Below are 19833 nucleotides of genomic sequence, written 5' to 3'. Positions count from 1 at the left end.
TTCATTTTAATTCAACAGATGTTTATTGCATTCCTACTAGTATTGCTTTCCTACAAGGCATTGTACTAGACTAATTAGGAATATAATTCCTCCTCTCAGGAAGCTCAACCCAGTGAGAGGGAGAGATGGAAACAAATAAATACCGTACACTGCTGTAAGTGCTTTAATAAAGGAATGCTGATGAGGAAGTGATTAATTCTGCCAGAGGTCTCAGCTGTCAGGGAAAAACTCACTAATCTGTTTCTCTTTAAGATGTAGCTGAGGCCTCACCACCTCCAAAGATACTCCCAGGATCTCCCTGAAGCTGGCCTAGGTGCCCTCCTCTGTTTCCCAAAGCATTCTTTACTTACTTTAGTCAAGGTGCTGGTCACGCTGTTCATTGTCTGTTCATGTGCCTGCTTCTCTTGCGAGTCCACAAGCTCTTTGAGGTCAGGAATGGGCTTTCATCTGTGTATCTCCCAACACTAGCACAATGCCTGGCCTAGAGTGGGGGCTAGATGCCTGTTGAGTGATAAATAGAAATAAAAGGCCTAATGACCACTCCTATATCTTCCCGGTTCTAGTTAGAGCAACCTCTGCAGTTAACCAGCCTTTGTAAAGCCTACTCTATACGGTGGAGAATTGGTATATTAAAACACAGTGAATTAAAGCAACCAGAAATTAAAAAAAATTTAGCAACAAAGAATCACTTTTTAGCTAATACATGAGCCAAAACTTTCAAAAAGGGTGCAGTAAAGCGAGCTGTTGGGCTGTGGTGGAAAGAATGCCCTTGAAAGCAGAGAGCAGGGTTCAAGTCTCCTAAAATTCTCACTCTATCACCTAATAGTTGTGCGATTGATTTCAGGTTCTTATTTTGTAAAATAGGAATAATGATAATCTTTTTTTTTTCTTTATTGTGCTTTAAGTGAAAGTTTACAAATCAATTCAGCCTCTCGTATAAAAAGTTATATACACCTTGTATATGCTCCTAGCTGCTCTCTCCCTAAAGAGACAGCACACTCCTTCTCTCCACCCTCTATTTCCGTGTCCATTCAGCCAGCTTCTGTCACCCTCTGCCTTCTCATCTCCCCTCCAGACAGGAGCTGGCCACATAGCCTTATGTGTAGAATCTCATTCCTCACCAGTATCGTTTTCTGTCTTATAGTCCAGTCCAATCCCTGTTTGAAGAGTTGGCTTTGGGAATGGTTCCAGTCTTGGGCTAACAGAAGGTCTGGGGACCATTACCTCCGGGTCCTTCTAGTCTCAGTCAGACCATTAATTCTGGTCTTTTGATGAGAATTTGGGGTCTGCATCCCACTGCTCTCCTGCTCCCTCAGGAGTTCTCTGTTGTGTTCCTGTCAGGGCAGTCATCGATGGTAGCTGGGCACCAGCTAGTTCTTCTGGTCTCAGTCTGATGTAGTCTCTGATTTATGTGGTCCTTTCTGTCTCTTGGGCTCATAATTACCTTGTGTCTTTGGTGTTCTTCATTTTCCTTAGCTCCAGGTGAGTTGAGACCAACTGATGCATCTTAGATGGCTGCTTGCTAGAGTTTAAGACCTCGGAGGCCACTCCCCAAGGTGGGATGCAGAATATTTTCTTAATAGATTTTACTATGCCAATTGACCTAGATATCCCCTGAAACCATGGCCCCCAAACCCCCGCCCCTGCCACTCTGGCCTTCGAAGCATTCAGTTCATTCAGGAAACTTTTGGTTTAGTCCAGTTGTACTGACCTCTCCTGTATTGTGTGTTGTCTTTTCCTTCACCTAAAATAGTTCTTGTCTACTATCTGATTAGTGAATACCCGTCTCCCTCCCTCCTTCCCCACTCTTGTAACAATCAAATAATATTTTCTTCTGTGTTTAAACTATTTCTTGAGTTCTTATAATAGTGGTTTCATACATTATTTGTCCTTTTGCAACTAATTTCACTCAGCATAATGCCTTTCAGATTCTTCCACGTTATGAAATGTTTCACAGACTCATCACTGTTCTTTATTGATGCCTTGTTTTCCATTCTGTGAATATACCATAGTTTATTTGTCCATTCGTCCATTGATGGGCACCTTGGTTGCTTCCATCTTTTTGCTATTGTATACAGTGCTGCAATGAACATGGGTGTGCATATATCTGCCCGTGTAAAGGCTCTTAATTCTCTAGGATCTATTCCAAGGACTGGGATTGCTGGATCATATGGTAGTTCCATTTCTAGTTTTTTAAGGAAGTGCCAAATCGGTTTCCATAGTGGTTGTACCATTTTACATTCCCACCAGCAGTGTATAAGTGTTCCAGTCTCTCCACAACCTCTCCAACATTTATTATTTTGTGTTTTTTGGATTAATGCCAGCCTTGTTGGAGTGAGATGGGATCTCATTGTAGTTTTGATTTGAATTTCTCTAATGGCTAATTTTTTTTAATGGCTAATGATCATGAGCATTTCCTCAAGTATCTGTTAGCTACCTGAATGTCTTCTTTAGTGAAGTGCCTGTTCATATCCTTTGCCCGTTTTTAATTGGGTTATTTGTCTTTTTGTAGTTGAGTTTTTGCAGTATCATGTAGATTTTAGAGATTAGACGCCGATCGGAAATGTCATAGCTAAAAACTTTTTCTAGTCTGTAGGTAGTATTTTTACTCTTTTGGTGAAGTTTTTGGATGAGCATAGGTAGGAATAATGATAATTTTACTGAAATAGTTGATGTATAGATTATAATATTAAATAAGGCTCTGTATAAATGAAAACCACATTAAAAAAAAAAAAGTTGCCTTTGAGTTGATTCCGACTCTTTGCGACCCTATAGGGCAGAGTACAGCTGCCCAAAGGGTTTCCAAGGAGTGGCTTGTGGATTCAAACTACCAACCTTTGATTAACAGTCAAGCTCTTAAGCCACTGCCCACCAGAGCTCCAGAACTATCATTACACCTCTACTAAAATGATGTTTATGAAGGAGAAACACCTATGGTGGAGTTAAATCATACCAGCATTTAATTTTCTGAATTCACCTGTATTACCTGCTAGGCAATACCTGTATTGCTTTCCTAGCAAAGGCAGTGGATGAAATTATCCTTAAAATAGTCCGTGCATGATAACCAAATTTATCAAAAGCTTCAGTGAATTCCGTTAAAGATTTTTCCTAGCATTGAAAGAAGAAACGAAACATATTGTTCAGACTGTAATTAGTTCATCAAAATCCTAGAGGAAGAAATTGATGGAATTATGGATATTTTCCTTCTACTTTTATTATCCAAATTTCCTATAATGAGCATGCTTTTCATATTTAGAGAAAGGCCTTATTTAGAAGATAGATTGAGAGGAAGAGGCAGTAATGGTGCAGAAACACATTAGAGAAGAGAGTTTTGAGAGGAAAAAAGTGTGGAAAGAATTCTGCCATTACTGCTGTGGCAAATGGTCCAAAGGGCTCAAAAAGCTTTCCAAATATTATTTTGATAGTTGATTCTCACAGTATGCATAGGTAATCACATTAGGGAAATATTGAAGAACAGAGAGAGAATTCATTTTCGCAAAATTAAGAGGCTAATACAATTTGGGTCTCCCATTTTTGCATCCATTACTACCTCAGGCTCTAAAGACAGAAGTATGGAGTTGCCATTCTTAGAATCATAGGAATCATTCCCAGCAAGATTAATATAAGATTAATATATAACCCTATAAAGTTAAACTGTTTACTTTCTAGACCAATGTTGAGGTTCACAGTAATAACTTCTTCAATAATTTTTTAATGTATTTCATTGTGGTTTAACTACATTTATGGTTTACTTTCTTATATATCTATTTTCACAAAAATGGTGCGGGTGCCACAATGGTTTGTTTTTCTTTGACAAGAGGCGAAGTTATCTTGTAATGATATATTATTATCTTATAGGACAAGAAATTAACTTGGGGAGTTATTTAAATTATTCTTTGGCATAATAAAGATACAAATTCTTTCACTTGATGCTAATAAGAAGTTTAGATATAATATTACTTAATGACTGTGTTATTCAATTTATTGCCTTAAAATGAACTATGAGATATTTCTCAGAATTTAGATAATTTTAAAAGATAAATTATATATTTGGGTAGAATATCTTCAAATATAATTCTACGTCAGCATCCACAATAAAAAAATCTTATTCGAAATTACCTGAAACATAATCTTATCGTCCTCAAATTGTTAACAGATAATCAAAAGCTTTTTGAATTCCTGGTAGAATATATTCCATTCACAGCACTTCACAAAAGTTTATAAGAAAGAGTCAGGCTATGAATTATGTAGAAAATACCTTATGAAGAGAATTTTTCATACTGTGTTTGGTGACATTTCAAGGACGACTTTGATATTTTGTCCTCGAAGACATACCCATTGAGAATTTTTATTAGAAAATTATTTGCCTTTTAAAATGCTGTTTATTATACACATGAATTTGGTTCTTGGGCATTTCTTTGTGTCTGCCTATGACACCGTTCATCTGCTATATCAAGCAGCCTCTCTGTGTGTCCAACTGTATAGGAGTTGGGAATGTCAAGCCGAGGGAAAAAGATCAGGAAAGCGAAAACCCGCTTAAGGAAACCTCAGATCTGCGAAGTGAATTGTGATACTGATTAGAAGCATTTTATTGAATATGTAATAAGTTCTATTTTTAGTAGTGATAGTATTGCTCTACTAATAATATTTTTTATATTATACTGTGTAAAGTATAAGTTATGTTCCCCTTTCTGGAAGAAAATTAATTTATTATCTTTTATTGACTATAATAAAACATTACTTACCCACAGTAAATAGTGATAGATCATTGTGATGGTTAAGGTTGTGTCAAGATTTTGCTGGGCCAGGATTTTCAGTGGGTTGGCAGTTACGTAATGATGTAATCTGGCAGTTATATAATGATATAGTCATCCTCCATTTTGTGATCTGATGCAATCATCCTCCATTTTGTGATCTAATGTAATCATCCTCCATTTTGTGATCTGGTGTGAGGAGCTGATCAGTTGAAAAGGGAGTTTTCTTGAGATTATGGCCTGCATCCAGTACATATGGGCATTCAGCAATGCTCACTTCCTTGCTCTGGATCCTACATCCGGCCATCATCATCTGACCTCCAGTTCTTGAGACTTGAGCCAGCAACCTGCTGCATTGTCTGCTAGTCTCAGATTCATCTGCCTCAGCAGCCTGTGAGCCAGTGGCCTGCTATCTATCCTGCCGATCTTGTGTTCATCAGCCCCTGCAGCTACATGAGTCAGGAGAAGCCTCCACCCTGATGCCTGACCATAGACTTGGGATTTGCCAGCCTCTACAACTGCATGAGCAATTTCTTTGAGATAAATCTCCCTGTATATATTTAGGTATATACACTTTACTGGTTTTGCTTCTCTAGAGAACCTAGGCTAAGACAATCATACCCTCTTGTTTGTTTTAAATTGCGGTTCTGTGTCTCTGGGTGCCACAAAAGGATCCCCAGTGGTGCAGTGGTTAAAGTGTTCTACTGCTAATCGAAAGATTGAAAGGTTAGGAGTTCAACCCACCAGCCACTCTGTGGGAGAAAAATGTGGCAGTCTGCTTCTGTAATGATTACAACCTTGGAAATCTATGGGACAGTTCTACTCTATCTTTTAGTGTCACTATGAGTTGGACTTGACTGCATGGCAAAGGGGTGGGGTGGGGGGTGCAAACAGTTAAGAGGCTCAGCTGATAACCCAACGACTGGAGGTTCAAGTCCACCCAGAGTCTCCCTGAAAGAAACTTTGGCAATCCACTATAGAAAAATCAGCTATTGAAAACCTTGTGGATCACAGTTCTACTCTGACACACATGGGATCGGCAAGAGTCAGAATCATCTCCGTAACAATTAGTTTTTTGTGTGTGCTTTTAACAACTAGTGAACTTTGTCTTTGGCAGTACACTTTGCATTGCTTAGTCATGTTTGCTTTTGATCCTCAATCACATTAAAGTTGTAAGAGTAAATATCTTTTAAATGGACAGTTTAGTATTAAAGTGAAAGGTGTACACATAAATATAGTTATTTATCACATAAAATAAATATAAACCCATTGCCGTGGAGTCGATTCCAACACACAGCAACCCTATAGGACAGAGTAGAACTGCCCCATAGGGTTTCCAAGGCTGTAATCTTCATGGGAGCAGACTGCCACATCTTTCTCCTGTGGAGCAGCTGGTGGGTTCAAACCACTGATCTCTCAGTTAGCAGCTGAGTACTTAACCACTGTACCACCAGGGCTCCTAAAATAAATATTATTATTTGTTCTATTTGTGTATATGACTAAGTTTGAAGATTAGTTTGTAAAATAGAAAATCATTGCAGTTACTCCTATGTCCCGTTTTCATTCCCATTGTACTTTCAGTTAATACAGAATTGCTCTTTTTTTTTTTTTTTTTTTTTAACACACCCTGTGAAGATTAACGAAGTTCCAGATGGTTGGAGACAAATGTAATAGGGTGTCAATAGGTATGTTTCCTGGACCCTGGCTGAGGTCCAAAGCTGTGCACAGAAGGTGCTAAGTACACATATTCTAAGTTCAGGGACCACCTATAGTTAGGGCAGCTACTAAGAAAGGCCAATGCAGAGAACCACCAAACATTCCCCAAAACCACCCCCTCCCTAGTTCCTGGAGTATAAGGAAAGGACAGGTAGAGATTAGTATAATGTTCATAAGAAGACACTTTCCCCTCTGTCACCACATTATCACTGTAGGGGAGGAGAGCGAATTCTCCTCAAAGTCAAGAGAGGGGGGCACCAAGAGAATGGCTCATAAAGTTTGGATATCCCCACCTATCCCTACTCCATTAGATTGGGGACTAGTGATCTTCTCACCTCTGACTTCTCCCGGACCATCAAAGTGCTCTAAGCTTCCAGGTCAAGGAGAGGGAGCAACAGAGATGGCCCAGCTGGAGGAAGAGGCACCACAGTAGCCCACGCTCTTACCTCCAATTGTGGCTGCTACCCCTCATGGAAGTAGGTGCAAGATCTCTGCCTCAAGGAACTGGGCAGCCAGGAGGCACCACTAGGACTCTCACCACCCCCCGCCACCAAAAAAAAATTGCTGTGGAGTTCATTCAGATTCATAGTGACCTATAGGACAGAGCAGAAGTGCCCATAAGTTTTCCAAGGCTGTAATCTTTATGGGAGCAAACTGCCACATCTTTCTTTCACAACGGGGCTGGTAGGTCTGAACTTCATGGGAGGGGCTGGTAGGTTTGAACTGCCAACCTTTCGGTTAGCAGCCGAATGCTTAACTACTGTGCCACCAGGCCTCCTCCTCACCAAAGAAGGGGCCATTATTTGGATTCTCTCTGGTATAGAGAGCATTGAAAGTCAGATAGGGCTAACTAGAGAAGCGGCAGCGTCCTAAAGAGAAGCCATATAAGATATCCACTGTCCCATTTCTCCTTCCACCTTGACCTCAGAGGGGAAGAACCAGAAAGAGTGAGAGAGAACAGTAATTAGAACAACCCCCTATCCTCCCCCAGCCCACCCCCCATTCCAAGCCACTAGCAACAGACTTGCCTTTCTCTGGAGGGAAAGGAAAAAAAAAATGCTTTGAATTCGCTTCGAAGCTTAAGGTAAAGATAAACAGAATTGAGCCTTATATGCCGGAATAAGATGGTCTTAAAGTGAAACCAAGATATGGTTACAGGAGTTGACATCCAGCAAGAAAATGGGCGAGGGGGTGTAGCACAATTAGTATGTGGGAATATTGGAAAAATAAGGCCATTTCATATTTACGGGATAGTTATACCCACAGTGGATTGAGACTCCTCAAGGATATAATTACATTCATACCATATCTATTCAATCTATACGCTGAGCAAATAATTTGAGAAAAAATAAAAAAAATTGCTGGGTTATATGAAGAAGAATTCGTATAGAGTTCGGATTTTTGAGGGGCGTGGGATGATCGATTCTGAAAAACATAGCCTGGTGAGATTGATGTCAATCCAAGCAAGAAACTAAAATGGTTCTATTCTTTAAGTACATTTTTTTCTTTTAATTGAAGTGTAACATGCATACAAAAGAGTACACAAATCACAAGTGTACAAGTCCAGGAATTTTGACAAAGTGGGCCCGCTGGTATAACCAGCACCCAGACCAGGAAATAAAACACTGCCAATACCCCAGAAGCACCTCCTTTGTGTCCTCCTCTCAACCTCTCCCCCTCCCAAAGTAACTACTATCTTGATTTCTATATCTGTAGATTAATTCTACGTGATTTGATTTTAATATAAATGAAATCTTACATTATATACCTTTGGTATCCAGTCTCTGTCATTCAATATTACATTTGTGAGGATTACTCACGTTGTTGCATGCAGGAATAGCCCATTCATTTTCATTGCTGTATAATATTCTATTGCTTGAATACACCATGATATTTATTCATACAAATAATGACGGACTTTTGGGTTTTTTCCAGTTTGAAGCTATTACAAATGGTGCTGCTGGACTTATTGGCCAATATTTTATTTCTGACCATTGCATCTGTGTTCATGAGAGAGACTGATCCACAATTTTCCTTTCTTGTGACATTCTTGCCAGCTTTTGGTTTCAAGGTTATACTGACCTTGTAAATAGAATTGACATTCTTCCTTTTGTAAGGGTTTGGAAGAATTCATCAGAGAAGTCATTTGGGTTTGAACTTTTCTCTTTGGGAATTTTTATAGTTTCAATTTTTCTTTATAGATATAGAACTATTGAGATTATCTATTTTCTTCTTTTTTAACTTTGGTAAGTGTTGCATATTTCCAGGAATTTGTACATTTCATCTAAAATTTTAAGTTTATTGACATGTAGTAGTTCTTAGTATCTTGTTGTTCTTATATTATTAATGCTGTAGGATCTATATTGATGTCTTCCTTTCTTTCCTGATGTTGATTATTTGTACCTTCTCTGTTTTTTTCTTCATCAGTGTTGACAGGGGTTTATCAGTTGTATTAGTCTTTTCAAAGAACTAATGTTGGGCTTAATGATTTTCTCTATTCCTTACTAATTTCTGTCGTAGTCTTTATTATTTCTTCATTTCTACTTTCTGTGGCTTTAATTTTATGTTTTTTTTTTTTCACTCTTGTGTCCAGTTTCTGTCATTTGATGTTAAATTTCTGAGAAACATTCATGTTGTTGCATCCAGCAATAGCCCATTAATAGTGTTTTCAGATATGTGGATCATTGATTTTTAGCCTTTCTTCTTTTTAAATATATGTATTAAAGACAATAAATTTCTCTGTAAGTTTGGTTTTTACAACATTCTACAAATTTTTAGATGTTGTGTTTTCATTATCACTTTGGTAAAAATATTTTCTAATTTCCTTTGAAGTCTCTTCTTTGATCCATTGGTTATTTAAAAGTGTATAGTTTTTATTTCCAGACACTAGGGAATGTCTTGTTGTTAGGTCCCAATGAGTGAGTTCCAGCTCATAGTGATCCTATATGCAACAGCATGAAACACTGCCCAGTCCTGCACTATATTCACAATTGTCGTTATGCTTAAGCCTATTGTTGTAGCTACTGTGTCAATCCATCTAGTCGACGGTCTTCCTCTTTTTCGATGACCCTTGACTTTACCAAACGTGACATCATTCTCCAGGGACTTATCCCTCATAATAATACGTCCAAAGTATGTGAGACATTGTCTCACCATCCTTGCTTCTAAGGAGCATTCGGTTGTACTTCTTCAAGACAGATTTGTTCCTTCTTTTGGCAGTCCACGGTATACTCAATATTCTTTGCCAACACCACAATTCAAAGGCTTCAATTCTTTCTTGGTCTTCCTTATTCATCATCCAGCTTTCTCATGAACATGAGGCTATTGAAAATACCATGATTTGGGTCAGGCGCACCTTAGTCTTCAAGGTGGCATCTTAGATTTTCAGTACCTTAAAGAAGTCTTTTGCAGCCAATTTGCCCAATCAAATGCTTCCTTTGATTTCTTGACTGCCACTTCCATGGGTGTTGATTGTGGATCCAAGTAAAATGAAATCCTTGACAACTTCAATCTTTTCTCCGTTTATCATGATGTTTCTTATTGGTCAAGTTGTGAGGATTTTTGTTTTATGTTGAGGTATAATCCATACTGAAGGCTGTGGTCTTTGATCTTCATCAGTGAGTGCTTCATGTATTCTTTGCTTTCAGCAAGCAAGATTTCCTTGGGGGTGTGGCCTGCATCCAATATAGGTGGACTTTCTGGCAAAGCACACTGGATTTTACTCTCTCTATATCCTGCAGCTGGCCCCTGTTCATCTGACCTCTGGTTCTTGGGACTTGAGCTAGCAGCTTACCTGCTGATCCTGGGATTCGTTAGCCTCTGCAGCGTGTGAGCCAGAGGCCTGCTGTCTGACCTGCTCATCTTGGGTTCGCCAGCTCCTGCAGCTCCGTACGTCAGGAGAAGCTTCAAGCTGACCCACAGACTTGGGACTTTCCAGCCTCTACAGCCACATGAGACATTTCCTTGATATAAATCTCTCTCTCTAGGTATTTATATGCTTCACTGGTTTTATGTCTCTAAAAGTCTAGCCTAAGACAGACGTATTAAAAGATTCTACTCTGATTGTGAATTTGTGTATTTCTCCTTTTAGTTCTGTCAGTATTCTTCATGATATTTTGAAATTGTTATTAAGAGCTTAGAAATTTAAAATTGTTACACCTTCCCGGTGAATTAACCCTGTTATCATTATAAAATGCTTCATTTTATCTCTGGAGATGTTTTTGCTTTAAAGTATACTATGTCTTTTAGTTACCTTATTGAAAATGTTTGCACAATATATCTTTTCCCTAGTTTTGCTTTCGACCTTTCTGTATCCTTAATGTGTGTCCCTTGTAACCAGCATATAGTGTTTTTTCAATCCAGTCTGAAAATCATTGTCTTTTAACTGGACTTTTTATTCCACTTACATTTTTAATGATTACTGAAATATCTAGACTCAAATCTATCATCCTAGTATGTTTTTCTATTTGTTCCACTTTTTCTATGTCCCCTTCTCACTCCTTTCTTGCTTTCTTTTGAATTTATTTTTAATTATTCTACACTCCTTTCTATTAGTTTGTTAGTTATATATTCTTTTAATAGTTACTCTGGAGATAACATGCATCTTTAAATTTAATATAAATTAGTAATTTTACTATTTCCTAAGACATGTAAGGACCTTAGAACATTCTACTTGACCCTACCCTGTCTTTTGGATTAATTTTATTTTTTTAATTTTAGTATGTTTACTTGAGAGTTTATAGCTCAACTTAGTTTCTCATTCAAAAATTTATACACATATTATTTTGTGACATTAGTTGCAATCTCCACAATTGACAGCACTCTCTCCCCTTCCTCTTTGGGTTCGCTGTATCCATTCATCCAGTTTTCCTGCTTTCTCATCTTGCTTTTGGGCAGGAGTTACCCATTTGGTCTCATATATTTGATTGAACTAAGAAGCACATTCCTCACGTGTGTTATTGTTTATTTTATAGGCCTCTCTAATCATTGTCTGAAAAATGGGCTTCAGGAGTAGCTTTAGTAGTGATTTATCAGGTTGTCTTTTGGGTTAATTTTGTCACATATTTTAATTCTGAATACAGTTGAAAACCCATAAGATGTTATTGTTTTATACAGTTAATATTCATTTAGATTTACCCAAATTTTTACTCTTTCTGTTGCTCTTTATTTCTTCTTTTACTTCCATACTTCTTTCTGGGATTATATTCCCTCTTTTTTCACTATGGGTCTAATCAAAAGAAGCCAAACCTGTTGCCCTCGAGTCAATTATCCTGACTCATAGCGACCCTACAGGACAAAGTAGAACTGCCCCATAGAGTTTGCAAGGCTATCATTTTTACTGAAGCAGACTGCCATATCTTTCTTCTGAGCAGCGGCTGGTGGATTAGAACAGCCAATCTTTCAGTTAGCAGTTGAGCTCTTAACCATTGCATCACCAGGGCTTCTTTTTTTGCAAACTAGTCTGCCATTATTAGAAGCAAAAGTCGTAGAATGGATTTTAGTGGCATGGTCTATGCATAGTCTTAGGAATGAAACTGGTGATCATTAGGCAGCAAAAAGTGTTTGCTGTGAAAAAATCATGTCCTTCTAACCTCATTTTCATCTTTGCCAGAATTAGCAGATTAGTATACCAAGCACATCAGTTACTGTGCCTACCGTACGCAGTGTTTCCTTCTTAACGAAAATGCCTCACCCACAACCCCTTGCTCCGAGAAACAGATTGGGCTATTTTTTGCACATAGTGGTCAATCAGATTAGCTCTCTCTGTGATTTGGGGTGGGCGAATGCAGAAGAGACTGGTCAGTTAGCAATAAAAGGACAGCAAATCAAATTCTGAAATAGAAGCAGAGATTTGAGAGAGGCACCATGTAGGCCATAAAAGATAGATGGAAAGAATTGACCTTCTCCAGAACTGTCTTGGTCTCCGGGAGCTATTTAGTTCTAGGTCCAGTCTATGTAATTTTACAAGAAACCCGCATTTTTCAATGTGACCCGAGCCAGTTTCTCTTCCCTGCAATCAAAAGAGACTAATGTATCACGGAAATGTGACTGCTTGTGTATCTGAGCTTTAGCAAATCATTTCATTAAGATATGCAATACTTGATGGACAAGATTGAGAAATTTTCACCCTATGTAAGTGTAAATCAGTGAATTAAAGTGAACATACCAAAGGATGCTAATTAATGAATTGCTGTTAGCCTGGAGGGAAGTTTTTTTTTCCCCCGTATGTAGTTCTACCCTTGACCCTGTTATACTCAACACTTTGATCACCCCATTTGTTGAAGACATGCTTATCAAATTCGCAGAGGAAAAACACATTGTTCAACAGGATCTTACAGGCTGGAACAATGGGCTAAATCTAACAAGATAACATAAAACAATTTTTATTGCAAAAATAATTATGCTCATTGCCAAATATTTAGAAAATTACTGAGAAATTTTTTTTTTTACAATCTCTTTTTGTGAAAAATATAATCAGCATCACACCTTAATACTATTTTTAAAATTTTTCTTTTCACTTAGAAATCAAACATATTTCTAAATCATTAAATATTATTTCATAATATTATATGAATATACCATAAGTTTTAAAAATTGTTCTCTTATCAGGATAACACTACAATACTGTTTTCTAAACATTGTTTTTACTTAAAAATCATAAGCATTTTTCCAAATCATTCAATATTTTTATTTCAAATGTATGACGGACTATTATTTGTTTAACTAAATTGCTGTACTTAGGATATTAAAACGTCCCCTTCCCCCCCTCGCTTTTTTTTTTTTTTTGCCTTTTAAATTATCATCACTATTTTTATGGCATTATTTTTGGAAATTTGTGTAGTTATTTTTTTATAAACTCTTATCAATGTATGAGACTCTTGGCTCATTTTCCTATACTTAAATCAACACTGCATATTACGATTTTCAAAACTCCTGTCAATTTTATTGCTGTTGTTGTTGTTAGGTGCCTCAAGTGGGTTCCAACTCATAGTCACCGCATTCACAACAGAACGAAACACTGCCCTGTCCTGCACCATCCTCACAATCATTGTTACGCTACAGCCTGTTGTTGCAGCCACTGTGTCAATCCATCTTGTTGAGGGTCTTCCTCTTTTCCGCTGACCCTGTACTTCACCAAGCATGATGTCCTTCTCCAGGGACTGATCCCTCCTGACAACATGTCCAAAGTATGTAAGATGCAGTCTGGCCATCCTTGCTTCTAAGGAGCATTCTGGTTGTACTTCTTCCAAGACAGATTTGTTTGTTCTTTCTTCGTCCAATATTATAGGCACACATTAATATCTTGTTTTATTTTGCTTATTGTTGAATACTAGTGAGACTGAACATTTTTAATATACATATTGACTATTCAAATTTCTTATTTTGGACCATCTATGTTCATGTCTTTTGTTCATTTTTTAACTAGGGTGTGCATCTTAGTGTTTCTTAGGGGTTTTTATATATTAAGCAATTTAGCCCCTTTTCTGAACTACGTATTGCAAATATTTCTTCCACATTTGTTATTTGCCTTTTAGTTTTGTTTATGAACTTTTTTGATGCAGAATATTTTCATTTTTACAAAGTTAAAGCTATCAATTGCTTTGTTATTTTTGCCTTTCATGTCATACTAAGGATGGTACCCTCAAATTATGTGACCATTTACCTATACCTTTTATCATAAAATGTTTAAAATAAATAGTCTAAAGACCAGCTGTTAGGTTCGGAATATCAATTACATTATCTCTGGATGGGGACGCTTTGAGGTTGCCATCATTAGTGTACTTTGGCTGCCAAAAATCTATCGGGATCTCGAACTTCTTTAATAAAAGTTAGGGTCCAGAACCAGGGAAGAGTCAGTCCTACACTACTATCCAAAGACTCAGGCTTCACATTATATTTGAATTAAATATATTTGAGATTGTTTATCAGCTAATACCTGAACAATTGTTGGGTATAGAGTTCATATAACTAAAAAAATTTTTCCCCCGTTCTCAAGATAAGGTACACAGGTTTTCATAGTGAAACAAGGTATACAAAAGGAACAGCTCCAACAATTTGCTTTCCTTTATACCTCTAAGTTAGCTTGAGATTTTCTGACACAAACATCACAGGCGTTAAAGTTCAACACTTCTGAGAATTAAACATTCTCAGAAAACCTCTGTGCTTATTGTAGCTACCCCTCCATTTTTAATAGGCCCAGTACAAGTTCAGCTAAAATTTGTTTGACATGAAATAAGATTTGTTAATACAGAATTCACCACTAGAAGCATTCCTTTTAAAATAAAGAAGACAAAGATACCTAGTATCCTCATACCCTTTTTATTCAGCACTGAAAAAGGGAAGAAAATGAATAAATAAAAGGCATAATGATTGGAAATGAAATAAAACTGTCATTATGCAGAATCAGAATTTCATGTATTTTTAACTTCTCAGTCTTCACCTAGGCTATTTCATTATCTTTGTGCATCACATTTTAAGGGGGGTGAATGGACATAAACCAAAAGAGCTTTGGAGAGGGATAATCATGATGGTGGCGAGGGGACTTTGAAAGCATGGCATAGGAAAGAAAGATCTGGGAATCATTCACTTGGGGAAAAGAAGACTTACAGGAGGGATGAAAGAGCCACATTAGCCCATCTGACGCTATTTAAAGACTTGTTATGTGGGACAGAATTAATTTTTTTCCTGAAAGGCCCAAGGAAGTGTAATCAGGGTCAACAGAAGGAGGAAACAGGAAGAGAAATTTAAGCTTTGGCAGGATTTTTAAGAGTCAGGATGATTCAAAATTGTGATAGGGATGCCTCAGGAGGCGGCAAGTTCTCTGTCGTCGGAGGTTTTTAATCCAAGGCTGAGTAACCAGGAGGTGGGAATGCTGTGGAAGAAACTAAGGTGCTCCCAACTCATGAGTGCCTTCTGTGTGCTTATACAGAGCCATGCCCTATCTCATTTAATCATTATGGCAACCCAAGGAGGGACATTCTAGGACTATCCTTGTATAATAAATGAAACAGAAGCTTAGAAAGACTCAAAGTCTTGCCTGGCGTCTCATAGCTGCTAGGTGTGAAAGCCCGAGTTCAGGCACTCTGCTTCCAGGACCCTGACTCTTAACCACTGCACTGAATTGTCTGGGAAGGGTTATCTTCAATAACCTTCAAGATTTCTTCAAACCTTCAGACTGTAAAACTGTGTGAGGAGGAAAGTGACACCGTAAAGGATTTACGTTAAAAATAAATATCGTCGACAAGGATGTTGGGTGACTCTTATTTCTGTGTCTATCTTTAAGTCATGAATAAAAGTTACTGAAAATTCACATTACTTCTAAAGTAGAAAGCTGTTGGATTTTCACTTATCTACTGAGGTACAAATAAGTCGGTAGACAATGGCTAAGATCCCAGAAGTCGCCCCTGGGGCCCTGGCAATAAGACTAAGCCTATAAATACCAGATGTAGTATGCCTTACAAAACCAAACACCAGCAGTTTTGAAGCATGATGGGTCTTCTAAGCAGCGCCAGCAGTTGATTTTTTACAGCATCTCTAAATAAAATGGTTTTATTTGGTATTTTTGAGCATTACATCACTGAGTTCTAGGCTGTATAATGTTCGTCACAGAATGCTGTTTAAAATTTGCAGATAGGTACATTCTTCAATACGCGTAACTCCTTTAAATATAAAAACTAGATCAAATATACATGGAGATAATGTGTGTGCAAGAGATAAGGACAGAGACTGGCCATTTGCCATTGTTATTAGGAAGGAAAGCATGCACACTGAGAGTTTTAACAAATTACAAATGCCAGGAAGAAAATAATATGGCTGTGTTTGAAAAGATCATGCTATTTACTTGACGGGTGCTGCCAGGGCAAAGTTACAGCTGTGGCCCCGCTTTGCAGATCGTTTAAACAGGCTTTTCTTGATGCCTCTGGCCCTTCAGCAGCATCTGCAGAGCTTTGTCATCAGTAAACAATAATTATGATGTGTGAGAAGATATCCTACAAGCTGTTTCGGTGTTAACACCACCACAAGTAAATCCATAGGAGCACACAGTTGTCCAATGCTTTTGTTTAGTTTGCTAATTTATTAACACCATGAAACCTATTAGAAAAAAAAAGTAGACTTACAGATTATAATTCAAAAATATATAAATAGTAATATATATGTACACGTATGTATGTATATTTACCTGTCTATGTGTACATATGTCTGGGGCCCTGGTGGGATAGTGGTTAAGTGTTCGGCTGCTAACCAAAAGGTCAGCGGTTTGAATCCACGAGCTGCTCCTTGGAAACCCTATGGGGCAGTTCTACTCTATCCTATAGGGTCACTATGAGTCAGAATTGACTTGACGGCAATGGGTTTGGCTGTTTTTCTTTAGGTACACATACACATATATAAAATCAGGACCATCTTTTTAATATGTTCTTTCTTATCCTCTTAGCTTTTTACATTTCTATATTCCTTATATTTTAATATTTTCATATTCATATTCCTTATGTCCTATTAACTGCCCTGGAAACTCTATGGGGCAGTTCTACTCTGTCCTGTAGGGTCGCTATGAGTCAGAATCGACTCGATGGCAGTGGGTATGTCCTATTAACTATCTTTGTATCCATCCACCTAGGAAAACGTGCAGTGGTGAAAAGAGTCAGAAGGTTTGGTTTGGAGAACCACTACTTCCTAGCTGCTTCATTTGAATTCCCTGAAACTCAATTTCTTCTTCTACAATAATACTCCACAGTTGTTGTGTGCACCAAAGGGAATCATGAACACAAAGATGTCTGTAAACTATGAAGAATCATAACAAGACCAGGTCCAAAGGTCTATTTCGTCCAGTTTGATCTTTGATGGAGATTCAAAAGACCTAGAAGATGTCTTTCAAGTAGCTAACAATGGAAATAAGCAAGGAAATGAATCATGGTAGGACTCATGGGAAACGTATCTCATTTAACTCTTTTATTTTTCCTTATTTTCACTTTTGTGGCTCCTGCTGATGTTTATTCTAGTGAAAATCCCTGGGGTGGTTATTGCAGTTGCTGGCCTAGTGATATAAGACACACAAAGGTGTCACAGGCAAATCACAGCAGCTAAGAGGGAAGGAGGTATGCAGGTATGGTTGGGACTTACCAGACATTATTTAACACATCTGAATGTACTCAGTAAACTCATCTTATGTTAATCTTTGGGAATTTAAGGTGAGCAATGGCTTGGCAATTCTTCGAGGTTTCTCAGAGCCTGTTTGGTACTTTGGTGCTAGAGGAATAAACAGGAGCACCAAAACCCAGATTGAATGTTTGAAGCATTCTCCCACCTGAAGCCATCCCTGAAAGTCATGCAGGGCGTTAATAGAGGGTCCTGTGGAAAAAATGATCTCTTGACTTTTTTCGAGATGTGACTAGAATTTCAAGTTGATTTGTTTATAACAAGGTAGATGGGTTTTTCTTTCTTTCTTTTGTACTTCAATAAAAGGAACACTGATCCTTTAAAAGCTTTTAGGAAGGACAAACTTTTTTATTTAATGGTGTGTCACTGAGGTGGAAGACTGGTTCAGGTTTGAATAATTAGGTGTTGTTTTTGTGCTTTCATAGGTGTCTGTCAGAATTTTTCAAGCCTGAAAACTACAAGACCAGAGGTGTTACTCCCAGATGGCAGACACTGAGCCCCACAAAAAGCCCTACAAAAGGCCCCATAGCAGGCAGTGGGTAATGAATAGTGGGTGGCGGGGGCAAGGGAGGAAGCTGGAGGAAGAATTGCAATTACTATGGCTTCTGTTCTAGCTGTGGGGTAGATTGCTTCCTTTGTGTTACTCTTCTGTGTTGACCAAAATACCCCCTTAACTCAGCAAGTAAGAAGCCTATGATTTTTCAGGGGGAAAATGCTTTAAATACACAGACCTGTATGAGCAAAGTGTTAGAGTTGTTTGGTTTGTGCCTTTTTGTATATGTGGTACAGGGTTGGATTATAGTAATTCCTCCCATTTGTGTGAGGTTTTGCTGTTTAAAAGGTTTTTTTTATTGGTCCTTTGTACTTTAGATGAAGGTTTACAGAACAAACTAGCTTCTTGTTAAACAGTACACATATTGTTTTATGACATTAGTTAACAACCCCACGACGTGTCAATGCTCTCTGTTCTCGACCTTGGATTTCCTATTACCAGCTTTCCTGTCCCCTCCTGGCATCTAGTCCTTGCCCCTGGGCTGGTGTGTCCCTTTAGTCTTATTTTGTTTTATGGGCCTGTCTAATCTTTGACTGAAGGGTGAACCTCAGGAGTCACTTCATTACTGAGCTAAAATGGTGTCTGTGGCCATACTCTCAGGGCTTCTCCAGTCTCTGTCAGGCCAGTAAGTCTGGTCTTTTTTTGCGAGTTAGAATTTTGTTCTACATTTTTCTCTAGCTCTGTCTGGGACCCTCTACTGTGATTGCTGTCAGAGCAGTCAGTGGTGGTAGCCGGGCACCATCTAGTTGTACTGGACTCAGTCTGGTGGAGGCTGTGGTAGTTGTGGTCCATTAGTCCTTTGGATTAATTTTTCCCTTGCATCTTTAGTTTTCTTCCTTCTTCCTTGCTCCTGAAGGGATGAGACCAGTGGAGTATCTTAGACGGCTGCTCAGAGGCTTTTGAGGTCCCAGACGCTACTCACCACAGTAGAATGTGGAGCATTAAAATCATTTTTAATCCTCACAGTAAACACTGATAGGAGGGTACAGATGTCTCCTGATTCAAAATGGCTCACTTTAGACCCCTGCTTTTATGACTTTTTATTATAAAATGACCCTCCCAGTATTGGCCAAACCTTGCCTTTGACTCCCACCATATGCGACCAGAAAGCTGAAGCTGCTCTTATGTCGACTGGCACTAGGGATAGGGAGTTCTTTTTTTTTTTTTTGGATGCAAGTATAGATAGAGCAAATCTGTATGCTTCTAACTAGGCAACACTCTTGGAAAGGCACTGTCCATTGTAACAAGAGCTGCCCCCAGGACATCCAAGCAAAGGATGGTTGGATAATTTTAAGGAGATAGTTGTCCAAACATCAGCTGTTTAGGGAAGAAGCTGAAGTACCAATACAGTAGCAGCCATAATTTGTCCACAAAGCCTGCTAAAAATGAAGGCCATTGTGTGTTATGGTATTTAGTGAAAAAATTGGGAGCAGAAATGGGAAGAGGATGAGGAGGGACAGGAGCAGTTTGGGAAGAGAAGACAGTAATATGGAAAAGTTTTAACGCTGAAAGAAATTTCTACACATTGAATCAGCAACGATACTGTTTAGGCAGATGGCCCTAAATTTGATCACAGTTTGAAGATCCTCAGAGCACTGAAGCATTTACTTGCCCCAAGGAGGAATGTCAGAAAAAGAAAATATCTTTAGTTAG

Source organism: Elephas maximus, chromosome 17 (assembly GCF_024166365.1).
Source record: "Elephas maximus indicus isolate mEleMax1 chromosome 17, mEleMax1 primary haplotype, whole genome shotgun sequence".
In the NCBI taxonomy this organism is placed as follows: domain Eukaryota; kingdom Metazoa; phylum Chordata; class Mammalia; order Proboscidea; family Elephantidae; genus Elephas; species Elephas maximus.
Note: the sequence above shows the minus strand (reverse complement) of the source record.